The 15,211-nt window shown below is 47.8% G+C and overlaps 1 protein-coding gene across 2 annotated transcripts in view; it reads left to right on the top strand.

The window, feature by feature from the left end:
• The first annotated feature begins 228 nt into the window (after positions 1-228).
• PIK3CB (phosphatidylinositol-4,5-bisphosphate 3-kinase catalytic subunit beta) overlaps positions 229-15,211 on the top strand; it is an 80,472-nt gene continuing 65,489 nt past the window's right edge. The window contains exons 1-3 of one of the 2 annotated variants that reach the window (XM_015871195.2): positions 229-374; positions 3,345-3,505; positions 5,326-5,434. The gene's annotated coding sequence lies outside the window, so the exon portion shown is untranslated. Of the gene's footprint in view, positions 375-3,344; positions 3,506-5,325; positions 5,435-8,437; positions 8,557-15,211 lie in introns of those variants that run through there. The other variant, XM_015871193.2, reaches the window with a different exon arrangement.

Below are 15,211 nucleotides of genomic sequence, written 5' to 3'. Positions count from 1 at the left end.
CTCTAGAAGCACCATAACCCTACAGTCAGCAACACTACTCTTGTTCTAAGTGTCAGGACCCTGAGGCCACTAATAGACTCTAATTAGCTGGATGAGCTTCACCTGGAGTCTCAACCCCACAACTCTGCATATAGAGCAGTTCAGCTGCACCTGTGCTCAGGTGTTATGGGTGCTGGGCTTCAGTTCAGTCCCATCCATGTCTGTTCATTGATTCTGTAGGTCTGGACTGCATCACATTGGCTGATGTCTCAGTCTGAGCTCAGGCCTGTCTTGTCACTCTGCATCTGCCTTGGAGGCCTTCAAGTGGACGAGTGAGGAACCATCTGTCTTTTGATATGGCCTAACGTCTAATCTGCCTCATCAGGAGGAAGCAAGTAAGGTGTGGAGGTAAAGAACTGCCTGTGGGATGTGTGGAAACCTATTGCTGGTGGGTTTGGCTGAGAAGGTCCGTGTGTCCTAGAAGATGCAAATGAACTGCAGAGAAAAGAGGCAGAACTCTCCTGTCTGCCCCCCCCCCCCATTCTAGCCTCCAATCTCTTCTCCTAGTTTCCACTTTGTCTCTTATTTTTTATCTTATTAATTTATTTTCTAAGAGCAGCTTCAACTTCCTAGTCTCCTTTGCTCCTTCAGCCACCTGCGCTTTGCTGTAGTGCTTTTTGTTTCCGGCAGGGGATGCTGCAGCCGCTCTTACAGCTAACACTGTTCCGAGGCAGTGCAAGTACGCTCTGCTTTCTCTTGCACTTTTCCCTTTGCTGAGGGGAGCTGACCCGAACTCCTTGCACAAGCACACAGCTCTCAAGGGCTTTCCATTGCAGCTCACGGCCGCTTCCTGGGCTGTCCTGCCCCACGTATCCCCCTCCTGTTTGTTCTTCCTCTGTTTATAGAATTATGGTTGTGTCAGGCGAACTTTGGGACATTTCCCCTGAAACCAACAGCTATTAGATCTCTTTTAACTGAACGCTGTGCTGATGGTGGCAGGGCTTTATTCAGGCGGTGGTGTCGGAACGAGGTGTACCGCTTCTGGCCGCCAGGTGGCGCCATGGCACGCGGTGATTTCTAGGGGGAAGGACAATATTTGTCTTCCTTGACGGCTCCTAAAGTCCTTCTAGCAAAAGCAGCAGTTCTGATGCCATCCAATAAAGGAAATGGAAGGTGGTGGACTTGTTTGCCCAGCCGTGGCTTTGAGGATAACATTCCTATGAGGTTTTATTTGCTGGGAGGTCTGTGTCCAAGTGATGGATTTAAAATCAGCAGCGGTTTTATTGCGGTCAGAACCTCAGGACTTCGGCGTTCTGTTTAGGAAACCAGACATGGCAAGGGAGGGCTGTGCCTGCTGAGCCATGCAGGGAAGCAGCACTGTGTGATGTGCTGCCTTCACTGCCTGGAGCTGGCAGCAGTCACTTGCACAGAAAGTCCAGTTTTGGTTTCAAAATACACTGAGCATTAACAGGACCTGGGTTGTTATCCACCCATGTTTAATGTCCAGACTCTGTCTAGACTCATGTTAGATTCCTGCATGAAAATGCATTTCCTTTCCTCAGAACTGAGTTTTCCATCCTCTCCATTCCCTTGAATAGCCTCATATTCAAACACAAGGACAGGGAAGAGCCAAGTTCCTATGTACTACACTGACTATTTATTCTGGGGCATATTTGCACCGAGCCTTTTCTTATTTGCCTCTTTTTCAGAACTTCATAAGTCCTGGCCTTTCAGTCCTTCTTTGAAGATTCCAGGCCCCATATCAGCAGTATCCTTGAAAGCTGAAGGAGCCAGCAGCTTGTGGGCTGCTGTTTAACACTGGGGCAGACTGGTCTGTCATCTTCCTTCCTTCCTTCCCAGAGCTGCTTATCATGGCTGGTGTTTTTTTGCACAAGCCATAGAAGTACCTGTCCATGATCTCAGCTGTGCAGTGTTCACATATCTCAGGTTCTTGAAAGAAAGGAATGGGACAGTGGGGACAAAAAGCCCTCAGACATCCAGATATCTTGTTGACAGCTTTGATCAGAGCTGCACGTTGCCATGAAGGCTTTCCTAAGCTGTTTGCAGTAATACCCAGGTGGGTTCTGTATTAGCACCATTAACTGTGAGCAGCAGTGTCTGAAAATGACCATGCCCTATTACATTGTTGAGTTCCCTTTTAAAAAGCCCAGAGTGAACTAGCCTTTATTTTAGCCTCTCTAATTGAAGTTTGGCTTGAAGTGTTTCTAACTACGGCCAGTAAATGGAGACAAAACCCGATTCCTCAGCAATAACTTATTCACCCATTGTCCAGCAGTGTCTCAAATGATTTATTTGATGACTGTTACTTGGCCACATACAACATGGGGTGAGCAGTGGAAATGATGCTCGTTAGGACAGATAGGAGAGCTGATGAGAAAGCAAACACAACTGTTGTGAATGATTTGAAGAATGTGTAAAAGACAACTGTATACTGGAGACCGGAATGTATGTTTCTTTAAGGATTAGGAAAGTATGCCACAATATGTAGCTTCAAACCAGCTGGCATCCAGATTCTGTGACCCTCATATAAGATTATCCCAACAGGCCAATTCAGACTCCACTGATGTTCACTTAGGAAATGGCTGGGGATTTTTTTCTCTGTTTATGGATCTTGTCCAGAGAAAGAAGGGAGCAGCCATCAGTGGGCTCCCAGTGTTGCCCTGAGTTGAATGTTCGGCCAGTACCTGTGAAAGTAAGATAGCATTACTCCTTATAAGAAGTGGCAAAATCTGGCTTGTAGATATCACCACTATTTTTCCACTTACACAGAGCGCTGGTCAGAAGCCAGCAGAAAAAGCTGCCAAGCAAAACGTTTTCTTAAAAGGGAACACTGTTAAAGCCTGGCAATAAGTGTTTTTCTTCCCCTGGAATATGTGCCGAACACAAATAAAGAAGACTCAGAAGAATCTAGTGGGGTTTAACATCTTGTTATCACATGGATGGATTTGTTAAGGTTTTTAACACTTTGTTCTATAATAAATTAGCAATTCAATACTGTTCAGTTGAGCAATAATTTAACACTAAAAAGAAAGATAATGTGGTTGGATAAATACATTTAAAAAGCTGTAGTATAACAGGAAAATGCGAACACAGCGAATTCTTTGTTGATTTAAAACCACTTTGCTGTTCTGCCACTTTTTTTGTTTCTTTAGGATAGTGGGTTTTTTTGCTTGCAAACCAAAACATCAGGTGACCGCCAGCCATGAGCGCACAGAGGAGCTGTCTCCCAGGATGTAGCTGCAGCCTCTGAGCCCGGCGTTACGGCAGCAGTCAGAATCCACATGGCCAATTGTTCTGCAGACATAATAGTGCTGTATTTATGTGTCTCTAAACTTGTTTTTCAGGATCAGTGGCTGCCTGCGTATCATGAAGCTTGCTGCTTAACGGCAGAAATAAAGCACTTGTCTGACAGAAGCGATGCATCAGTGCGGAGTGGAATTCTCAGGACCAAAGTTTATGTGAGGCAACAACAAAATCCACTGTGCCATTCTCTTAGGCAACAAAGGTAATTTGTTATGCAACATAATGAGGACTTGTGTGTGACAGACGGCAGCGGCTCTCGGTTAGGGGGCATTGGCATCAACAAGCACATGCAGCGCACAGATATAAGAGAATGACTATACATGGCAGAGAATTCAAAAGCTTTGATTGTTATTAGTTTGCTTTTTCAATGTAAAAACAACAAAAAAAGGCAGAATAAACAAATAACTGGGACTTGTCCTGTAGTCCTTTGCAGCCTGGGTAGGGTCTTCACTGCTTCCAGGGTCGGTCTGTGTGTTACACTTGACTATCATTCTATGGGCCACAAGATCAGGGCTCATAAGTGTCATGCGCTGCATGTGGCTCTGACCCATTTCACAGCTCTTCTGCCCACAGAATGTCAAGAGGAAACAGTACAGGGGGAGAAATGTAATAGTGTTTACCAGTGCCCAGAAGTCCATGATGTCTAGTCCCTCATGCTCCAATGCTTCTGCTGGCGTCTGTACTCTTAAAAGCCAGTTATCCTTCCTGTAGGGAGGCCAAGGTCATTCACCTGTTCTGCAGATAATCTGCTAGCAAGTGAGCTGCATGCAGAGCAGAGAATAAAATGAGAGCTTTTCAAGCAGGGAGCTTCATCATCTGCTCAAAACAAACCTCCATGCTGGTGTGGTTGGGTCTCTTGTTTGTGATGACTTAGGCTGCTCATCGCCTCCAAAGCTGGGGTTAGACCCAAAGGTCCTGTTTGCTGACATTCCAGTGCTGTCTCAGCAAATACTTGTGTAACTCACTGCCATGTATGTGTTCTCCTGGCCCACACTGACTGTTCCCCTTGTTGTTCAGCTGGCAGTGAGTGTCTGCAAGAAACATATTTCTGGAGTGATGAGGGGGAGTTTGGACTCACTCTTTGCTGATGAATTTGTGGAGGAGAAATGAGAAACGAAGACTGTCTCGTGGTGTGTGTACAGTGGGGAACTGAGCCAAAGCTGCTGGTAGACTTTTGTCTTGGCAGTCTGTGAGACTGGTTCTGTCTTCTCAGTGCACCTACCACACTGTGTGTACAGTATTCTGAAATAGTCATAGTCATGCTAATGGTTTTGTTCCATGACTGCTGTGTTCATCTGGAGGTAACATTTGTTTTTTTCAGTCAAGCCACAGTCAGAACTCATTGGCCAACCACATCAGGGGAAGTTGCTACTGCAGAAAAGTTGAAGACTTTCATTTCCCTTTGTACTGTGCCTTAAGCATCGCTGTCTGTAGCAAGATGTTGGAGTTCTCCTGACTGTGCCATTGACTCAGCAAGGGCCTGGTCTGTTTACCTGTGCTGAGTCTAATAACTGCTTAGCACAGTTATGACAGCAGAACAGTTAAAAGTAAACCACAGAGTTAGCTGAGACCTTGGCTAAGCCACCTCACTTCTCAGTGATGTAGGTTACATGGGAGCACTGTCACAGGCTGGGGCTGCTGAAGAACCCTCTTTAAAACAAAACCAAACAAACTTAAGCAAGGTTAATTTAATTACCACACTAAGTAATTAACTGAAGCCCAGCCGAGTGAATATTACATCACAAAAAGCAATCAAATTCCAGACTGTGAGGATAAGAAGCAAACCAACCAACCCTGCCTTTTATGCGGAAGATGCTATCTGAGATTTACATAGATACTGTGCACATAATTAAAGCTATCCTTAATGTGCAGTGCTGCTATTACAGCCCTTGCTATTCTGTAGCAGTTGGTAGACCTTATAACGAACCAGTAGAAAAATGTTTTGGAGATGACAGAAAGCCTTTGCAGTGACTTTACAGATGGTGACTGTTAAAGCCCACAGCTGTCCTCCCTCTTGTGTAGGAGGAAGAAAACACCTTGTTAGCATCTGTCAGGACGAGTGCCATTTTACAGCAAGAAACTGCTGACGATGAAGCAGCCTGGCCATGTGCTGCACGGGGAAAGCTCACAGGTGAGTAACCCAGCTGGCTCTTTGGTATTGTGAGTGCAGTGTTTTCAAGTTCACGGTGCTGCTTGGCTGAGCTGTGGGGTCGAGAAGAGGTGAGTGGCTGCACTCACCAGCCCCATGTGAGCTGCCCTCCCAGAGGTACCATGCTTGGCTGTGCGGCACGGCACGGTTGTGCAGCGGTAGGCGATCCTGGGTCAGACGTGCTGAGGGTTGTCGTTCCACTTGAATGCAGCTGCTTGCAAATGTTCTGCTGCTTGGTTCCTCTGCTGCCTTGCTGTCAGGACTACTTCAAGGTCAATGTTGTTAATGGATGGGGCTGTGAGTGCAAGGCTTCCTCTCAGCCTGCAAGGTCCATAGTACAAGGATGGTTATTTATGACTTGCTTGTGCAGTACCTAGTGCTATGAAATGTTATTTGCCTCAGCACTTACAACTTGCGCAGGAGACAAAGAGTTCATGTGCCCCTCGTGCATCTGTCAGCTCTGCTGCTTGACTTCCAAGGTCCCTGAGTGGGCAGCTGGGCTACCCTGGCCTTGGGACTCTCACCCCAGATTCTGCTCCGAGAGAGCAGCTGGAGTGACCGATACTGGGGACTGAGGCCAGCTTCTAGGGCTTCCTTAAGCCAGCCCTTCCCTCGCACAAGCACAGCAAGTGAGCTCCCACCCTCCAGCAGTGCCAGCACCAGAAATGCTTCTGTCAAACTTGCCCACACCCAAGGGCCCTCTGTTAGCACTTCTTTCTCTTTGATTTGTTGTATCTGTATCTGTAACAGTGGATGCCTCTCCACTTTCTCAGCTGCCCATGCCCTGTTCTGTGCAGCTGTATATTCCCTTCCTAGTGCCGCTAAAGTCAGAAATAGCCAATGAAGAAACAACTATTTAATGTTCATCTGAATAAATCTTTGCATGTAGAACTGCACGGAACTTGTACCATTTCCATCAGCATCTTGCCAGGATATGAATGTGTATAATCAGTCAAAACCCAATTTAAGAATGATTTTCACATGTGAGGACTGAGATTTGGTCCGGCTACAGGAGGAACTGTGGAGTCCTGTGCTTTGCAGCCTTTGGGGTGCTGCATTAGGGCCTCGTCTGGGTCAGGATGGTGCAGCTGATGTGTTTGCAGGAGGGGGTGGTTGTTTTTTCTTTTCCTTTAATGTTGGTGCCGTGTATTGACATTATCTCCTCCACAACTGGGTTCGGGAGCGCTGGGCTGCCTTTTCCTTCATCCAATAACAATATGGTAACAGTGTGTTTAATGGCGTTACACAATTACAATTGGGCAAGCGTGGACAAGCCCAAAATGCGGAACTCCACCGAGGCAACATGTTGTGGGCTTTGCAGGAACATCGCGACATTCTCACTTCTTAACAGAAAGTGTGTAAATGGCTCCCGGCTCCTTCGCTTGCTCAGATAATGAAGCAAGACTTCCTATTTCAGTAAGCCGTGTTCCAGGAAAATTGCTCCCCTCGAGGTGTCTGATGAGAGTAAAAAATAAAGAGCAAAGGGAATAAAGGCAGCGCTAATAGTGATGGGAACACAAGGGATGCGTGGAGGTGGGGAGGGAGAGGCACAGGGCTGTCAGGATCTGAGGAATGCTAAACGCGCTGATAAGTGATGGTGAGGCAAGAGGAAGCTGCGGTGGGCAGGGCAGGAGGCTGCCTGCAGCCCGGGATACCCGGCTGGGCCAGGGGATGTTCCAGGATTTCTTTACAGCGACGGTAAAAAAGCTGAGTGGGTTGGATCCGTCTGCCCAGCAGTCAGCGCCTATTTCTGCTGCTCTGGGCTTTGCGGCCACGGCTGGGATCTGTGCTTCGGAAACAGCCCTGCAGAGAGGGCTTCTACGGGAGGGTGTGAGCAGGGAAGTCTTGGCCGTGTCCTGGGGGTAATAGTCGGGGGCTGTCATGGGAACATTGCTTTGAGGACTGGAGCCATCAGAACCTTCAGTGCTGGACGTTCCCTGGCTGTGATGTGGCACACGAGCTCCCTTGGTGCAGGTTAATCGCTTTGCTTTATATCAGTGTCAAAAGGAAGCAGCCTCCTTACAAAGCATGGCTTATCCTACAGGTACCATAAAACTGCTGCAGAAATGCTGCCAGAAGTCAGTCAGGGTGAGCTGCCTCTCTCAAAGTCCATGACTTTCAATGTGGACATAGATGCAATGGGACTGCACATCTCTGGGACTGACTGGTTCAGGGTACATCATAAAGTCTGCAATAGAGCTGTTCCTCCTCAGCTGCTGTTGTGTGTCACTGCAGCTGCTCTGGAGTTACATTGCTGTTGGGTGGGTGTCTCTATTGAGGTTACTGAACCACCGCTTCCACACCCCGAATTGATCCTTGTCCCTTCACTGCTGAAAGAAGCCGGCATGACACGGTCTTTTCCTTTAAGAACGCAGTTGTTAAGGAGAGGAAAAGCTGTGAAAAGCTCTTTTTCAGCCTGGGTTAATGCATCCATCGCGTCTGTTCTGCAGGAACGGAACTCCGAACAGGAGCAAGGCAGAGGCGATGGGGGGAGCAGCCAAGGGCAAGGGGCTTCTCCTCGCGGTGTGAGATGATGCCCGATGGCACCAACGCAGCTCCTGCTCAGCCCCTGTGAGACCAGCGCATCTGCGAGATGGGCTGCTCTGCATTGCAAGCTATTACCCTTAGCAAGCTTTAAAGGAAGGCCAGGTTTTAAAAACTCTGTCGGCACATTTTTAGCGTTTTTCTTTCGGCTTTATATGTCCGAAAGTTGTCATTAAACCTTTCTGCACGTTCTACAATGTACGCGAGGCTGTGAGCTCTCGTTCCCCCACCGCCGGGACCTGGGAGCGGGTCGGGGGGGGGGCGGGAGGGTGAGCCCGAGGGGCGGCCGAAGCGGGCAACGGCTGCGGGGCACGTCCATGAAACCCGTCTGGGACAGGCCGGGACGGAGGTGCTGCCTGCGCTGGGGACAAAGTCCTCGGGGCCGGGCAGCCGGAGACACCGGGCGGGGCGGGGCTGGGGAGGGGGAGGAGGAAGGGGAGGAGGAAGGGAAGGAGGCGGCCGAGGGGGGCCGCCCCGGGCGGGGTGTGCTGGGCGCCGGGCAGCCTGCGGTAGGGACGCGCTGTCGGTGCGGGAGCCGGCGGCTCCGTCAGCTGAGCCAGGTAGGAGAACTGCGATCTTTTCTTTTCTGTTTCACTTGGCCGCTCCCCACGTGCGCTCAGAGCCGGCCCGGTCATGCTCGGGGGCAACGGGAGGAGGTGCGCGGGTCGGCGGCACTCAGGGCTGTAGGGCTGGGGCTTCCCCCGGGAAAGAAGGGCTCCTGGTAGTGATGTCTTTTTCTCGGAGGTGCGCGTTGGCTGCGGCACGAGGGTGGCGTTACTTTCTCCCTTGTTTCCTACGAAGCCCAGCGGTGCCCACCCTGCGACTGCCGCCCCTCCGCTGCGGCTGTTGCGCGGGGCTTCTCCTTCCCTTCCCACCTCCCCGGGGCTGTCCCGGGCTTCTCCCCAGTTTCCCTAAAGCTCTGCCCTACCCCATGGCGCAGACTGGGCGGCCTCGCGGGTCCCGTGCCCGGGGAGCTGCGCCTCGGGAGGCGCTCGGAGTCGGGAGCACCGAGGGGATGCGGCCGCTGTAGGGGGGAGAGGATTCCGGCAGGGCAGCTCCCCGGGCTGGCAGCGGGCGAGGCTCACGGCTCCGTGGTGTTGGTGGCAGTTCACCAGTCAAACAACATTGCAGCTTTTTTTTCCCCTTCAATACTTTCCACGTGTTCCGTCCTGAGCTCTAACCCCCCTCTCTCTCTTTTTTAATAATACAAAGTATGACTGTTATCTTCTGTAGCGAGGTGTTTTCCCCTGCTGCAATTAATCACCGCGTTCTTCCCCTCCCACCGAGCTGCTCCGTGGAGCACTGAGGTGATGGGTGGCTCATATTATGGGTTGCCCTCAGCGTTGGAGGGACGGGCTGCTGGCTGGGTCAATGCTGGAACAAAAGTATTTTCAGTTTCAGGCCATTGTGTTTTACTGGCAAGTGCGGTGTGCTGGAGGTTATGGGAGGCAGTGACCTGCTGAAGGCACGAGCGGGCCGGGAGGGGCCTGATAGGAGTGGAGCCATGTCTGTGTGTGCATACGTGGCCGTGTTTACTTCTTGCAGACATTGGCCTGCAAGAGTGCTCAGAAAGTTGCTGAGGTGCTCTGGGCTATATGTTGCCCACAGGTCAGAAACTACACTGAATGTTTGTATGTGATGTTCCTGTAAATGTTTTCATACATGCAATGCAAATATCAGTAAGCTGACGTTTTATGTCAAGGCCATATGAAACGTGGCCTTGTGTGTACCAGAGCTGAGATGCTGGAAAGAAGATATGGAGAAGGAGCAGCTACATGTGTGCAGTTCCCAAACATGGAAGGAGTCTGGCAGCTCTGGGGTCTGGCTCCTGTTGTTCAGTCTCCAGTGTCCTTGTGTAAGGTGTTTCCTCCTTGGCACTGGCGATCTCAAGGGATCCCAGAAATGGTGAGAAATAGATCTGATCACCACATCACTTTGCTGAAAACTTGAAAATAAAGCATGTAACTTTTTGTCAACACATATAGTGTGTACATACATCTTTGAGAGTGATTGTGGTTGGCAGCTTTGACTCAGTGGCCTGCTGGCCTCCCTGGGCTGTCTCCCAGCTGTGTCACAGTCTCCCTGCTGACCTCACACTGTACAGGGGAGGTTGGTCCAAGGATGCCGAGCCCCAGCTGTGGTGAAGCAGGTGCTCTGTTAATGCCACCATTTTGAGGAGAAAAGCATTCTGACTTCTTTTGATCAGCATCAAGCAGCAGCTAGCAAGCTCCACAGTTAATGGAGGGGTGAAAATCAAATGCAGTTGATCTTCTTACTCATTCCTTGCCTCAGAGCATTTGTGATTGCTATGTCACCCTCCCATGGTGCTTCCTTCCCCATGCAGGGGGGGCTGCACAAATCCTGATGCTTTGCTGCAGAAGCCCACGTGGTGTGTATGGTAACACCACTGCTGGCATGCTCCTGTACCTTTAGTATGTCAGGTGCCAGGTTTCAATGCAAACAGCAGTGAGTGCCCAGGTTTGTTTTCCATGCTGTTGAGGAAGATATGTGTTTTTAGGACCAGGGAGTTGTGTTGGCACACTGTGTTGTACTCGGTGCCATTTTCAGAGAAAACTTTCCAGATCTGGTTCTAAACTTTATGACCTTGTCAGGCTGGCTTCAAACAGAAGACCTGATTTTCTGCCTTGCATAATATTTCTTTAATTTGGTAGTGAATTTTAGCAAAACCTTTCAGGCCTGTCCCATGGTGGTCCCATTTAAGACAGTCAAGCAGGGTGGCTGGGAGCCTTCCTCTGCAACACCTGGGTGTGAGCAGTGCTGGAAACAGGATGCTTGGCAAAAATGGATCTTGGCTCTGAACCATTGTGGTTTTTCTAATGAAATCTGTTTGCCACCTGCATCTCTCTAGGGTGCGACTCTATTTTAGAGATGTTGTAAATGCATAAACAACCTTCTGACCTTCCTCACTTCCATCTTTTGCTTTATTGCAATTTCCTTCTCTTCCTCTTCATCCTCTCTCACAATCCTGCGTCCTTGCAGACATTCCTTATTGCTGGCTTGAGACGTTACCAATTGACCATTGTTTCACAGCTAATTCAGACAGGAGGAGGAAAGAGCTTGCCTAGGGAGACGGATGGCCTTCAGGATCTAATGAATAACCCCTAAATATCACGTCAGCTAAGCTCTTATTTCTTTTTTCTTAATTTCCGAAGGCATCGCATAATCCTGGTTCCTACCTTGTAAATCCTGAGCACTTGTGAAAGCCCAGCAAAGCTCAGTGCTGGAACCTCTACGTGCATGCATTGCATTCACTTCTCCATTTTGTGAATAGAATGGACTTTAATTAAGAAATGTTGAGACTGAAATTCCCCAGTGTTGCTGTCATCCAGGAGCTCCATTACCCTTGACAGGTTAGTGCTGTGAGAGAGGTTAATTATTATTTTTTCATGGAAGTTTCTCAGATATAAGGAAGTTGCATTTAAATCCTGAGTATTTGGGGTTGAATTTTTAATTTATTCTAATCACTGAAAACAACATTGGCACTGAAACTTCAGTGGGAGGATTGTTTGTGAACTATTAATTATTTTCAGTCTACTTGGCATAATAGGGAAGACTATTAACATAACCAGTCTTGCAGGTGATGGTAAATTCAACAAGCATTACTTCTGCCTGTAGAAGATGGTTTTGGTTATTACTAATCTTTCACATAGAAGCCCTCTCCCAGCTGACAGAAATTCTTTGCAGAACTGACCCAAGCCTTCTGCATCATCAGCAGTTTAGAATGACTTTTTACCTAAAATAAAAGGTCTGCCTCCTTTTAACACAGCAACAAAAAGCAGCGCTTTCGTTTCATCTTATAGAAAACAACATTATGACACCACAGAATTACTGTACAACAGGTTCAATGTCTTACCAGTCTGTCTTATGAGTTAGAATGTGTCTGTGAAATCACAGGGTAATTTTGGTCGTCTGCTTCAGTTAAATGCCTTCCCCCAGCGACATGGCCAGGAGAAAGGTTGTTTGCCATTGTTCCTATGTATTTACTGTCGGTGTTGAGGTAGCAGCCTGAATCACAGAGGCTAGTCTGAGAATGCAATTAATTCTGGTGAAAAGGATATGTATTTTTCAGACCAACCTGCACTTCTGATCTACCTACAGCTTCCTTTGTGGGGTTACTCATGGCTCTGACATGATATTATCAACATATGTGAGCATTAAATGGCTTTTGAGGCTTTGAAGGGCTCTGTTCTTGTTGTTGGGATTGTCTATTACTTTTGTGCTTGTTGAAATGCAAGGCTGTGTAGTCTTGTTCCTTTTACTGTAGCAATTATGCATTTCCAGGTCGTTTCCAAGCAGGGTTTGCTGTGTAGCAATATTGACTACTGAAGTGGCCTGTGGGCTTAGCAGCTTGTGAAAATGAGCAGTAAAACAAATACATGAGAAAGCAGCATAATAATGGAAATGCCCACCTACTGAGTGAACAGTATGTGTGAGAAAAGTTAGCCTTCTAATAGTCTGAACAGGGACTTACTCATCTATCTTTAGGGAAGGAAGAAGAAAGAAGTCTCTTGTCCCCAAGGTTCCCGGCTTTGTGGGTTTGGTGCTCTACAGCTGCTTAAGAACACTCATCTTCTCTTCCACTTTGCCTTCCTCTAGCACCCTTACCAGTAGCCAGTGATGTTTCATTAACAATAACTGCCTTTTCCCTCAATGGCTGGGTGTGGTGGCTGTGTAGCTGGAGCTAAAGGAAATCAGTCCTTGGTTGAGTTACTGGTGTGTGGGCAGGAGATGTGAGAGCATCGCTTCATGCAGTTAGAAATACTCACCTTGTTTAACAGTGGGAGCACTGCTCTTCTCATGAAGATGTACCTTTTGGTGTTGCCCTCTGAACAGCTCTTATCACTGCCTTACTGAACTTTCCCTGGTCTAAACAAAGCCATGCTGCTGTCAGTTGGCTTAATTTTTCTCTTTTAGTTCCCCTAAAATCAACCTTCTACCCTTCTTACAGTGCAGGTGGGTTTGTGGAGCTTGAAATAAACTGCCATGACAAATACTGTTTCTCCTGAGCCAAACTTGCAGCTCAGAACGGAGCACAGGGTATACCTTATGAGCAGCGATGGAATACATCATCCTCACATGTCCCTCAGCCTTTTTGCTTCCATTTAGAAACACAGAAAAGGAAAGCCATGTGAATAGCTGCCTATGTCCCTTTCTGTCCACATGTGCCTGCAATTAAACTGCTGCAGATGAGTGAACAGTGAAAAGGAGTGTCTATTTCTTGTCTTCTAATCTAAGTGACATTTTGATGGCAAAGAAATTAATACAGTAGTGACCTTTCTTATGAATGACCTAAAAGACTTCTGTAGTCCTTTCAAGTTCTTCACGTGCCTCGTTTTGTTTCTTTTTGCAGTTTTTTTCAGTCACACGTTGTTACCTACACGCTGCATGTGCTTTGTCTTTGGTGAAGGAGACGAGAGCACGGAAATCCCATTTTTCATGCTCCCAGCTGCAGGGGCAGTATTACAGTTCCACCTGTGCTGGCAGGGTTTTCCTGTTTTAGAAGATTAATTTTGTTGAGTAACTCCGAGTTCCTCTAAAAGAAACAATTTTCCTTTCCTGTATGGCAAGAGAGATTGCAATCTTCTGGGGCTATAAACTTGTTTATGTCTAACAGTAAAGCATTCAAAGGTACCTAGCTGTATGCTCGAGATTTAGTTCTTTTGCATGGATGTTAATTTGAGTGTCTGCTGTGACTTCTATTACCTCTTTTAGAGGCTGTTGTCCTTGAATCCAGTGATCCATCCAGTGACAAGTTTGCTTCTTGTTCTCATTATTTCTTTCCAAGTCACAGAACCTGCTCTCTGCTTTATCAAACAGCTGCTCTGGGTGACTTCAGTACTTACATTCTGCAAGTGAGCAAATGTGGTTTCTAACACAGCTGCCTGGTATTGATGGCCCGGAGCACTCATGCAGTTTTTACTCATTTTCTCCCCCAGCCCCATTCAGCCCATTGAATAGCCAGCACTTCTCCCTCTCACAGTTAGTCTGCTCTGGTTTGGTTCCAAACACCAGGGGGGAAATGGCCTTTCCTGAATTTTGCTTCTGAGAAATCTTTTCATTTGTGTCCTGCATTAAACAGGCATTTATTACCTTGCAGTAGAGGACATTTGAACGTGGCTTTCTCAGGGAGTTGTTGCCTGCACTCATGCTCTTTTTATTGGGACTCCTTTCAGGTTACCTGCCTCTTCTGCATGGTTCTGCTAGGGCTGAATGTTGGTATTTGGGCCCTTGTGTGCTGCCTGTGCTCAGGAGCTGGAGCAGGCGGCCTGACTGCGGCTGTGCTGGGGGCCTTCAGTGAGGGTTGAAGCCTTTGGCTCCAAAACAGGCAGACACCTGCAACTGAAGTGGGGTGGGGGGCTGTGTACGATAAGCTTGTTCTCTGATGCGCATCACTATGACCCATGAACTAGAAAGGAGATGTCCCATGTGGTGTGAGTGCAAGCTGTGCAGCAGGGCTTGGTCTCTTAGGCTGTGGTCTACCCTGCTGCAGTAACATACAGCATGCGTGGGGTAGTCATATTTTCATCACCTCCAAAATACAAGCAAATATAGGTGCCACATGTGAATGTACTGCTACTTCCTCTGTTCTGGGGCAGCTTGTTACTTACAGGGGTGCAAGAAAGGGAAGGCCTCTTCCTAGCTGGAAATAGTCAGGGTCCCAGAACCTGTGTGGTGGTAAGTGAATGTGGAGCCTAGAAGTCTTGGGATGGGAAGAGTACAGAGAGGTAAGAGACAGAAGGGAAAATAATAGATACCATACATCACTTAAAGATGAATGGGATTAAAGGGACACAGTGTGTCATCTAAAATGAATAGAAGGGAATTTGTGAGGCACACCGAGGTTTTTAAACTTGTTTCTAGTTTAAGTGCACGGTACAAAGATATGTGTTCATATATCTCTCATATGACTTGTTTTGAAGGCTAGCAAGGTTTTCCATGAATAAAAGTCTTTGTTTCTTTCTCTGACCTGTCATACTTCGTACTATAAAATAGCAAGGGTTTAGCAGTGACAATAAGAGGACATTTGAGCTGGTCTCCTGATCTCAGCCCAGCACCCATAACCAACACATCAACTGATGATTAATGAAAGCTGCAAGACATGAGCAACTTGCTCTGCTTGTGCTGAGGCCACGGGAGGTGTCAGGACAGCAGGATGAGATGGTGTCCCTTTGCATTTATAGCAGATTACATCAA

The sequence above is a fragment of the Coturnix japonica genome, chromosome 9, assembly GCF_001577835.2.
Source record: "Coturnix japonica isolate 7356 chromosome 9, Coturnix japonica 2.1, whole genome shotgun sequence".
Lineage (NCBI taxonomy): Eukaryota > Metazoa > Chordata > Aves > Galliformes > Phasianidae > Coturnix > Coturnix japonica.
This window is presented reverse-complemented; position numbering and strand designations above follow the sequence as displayed.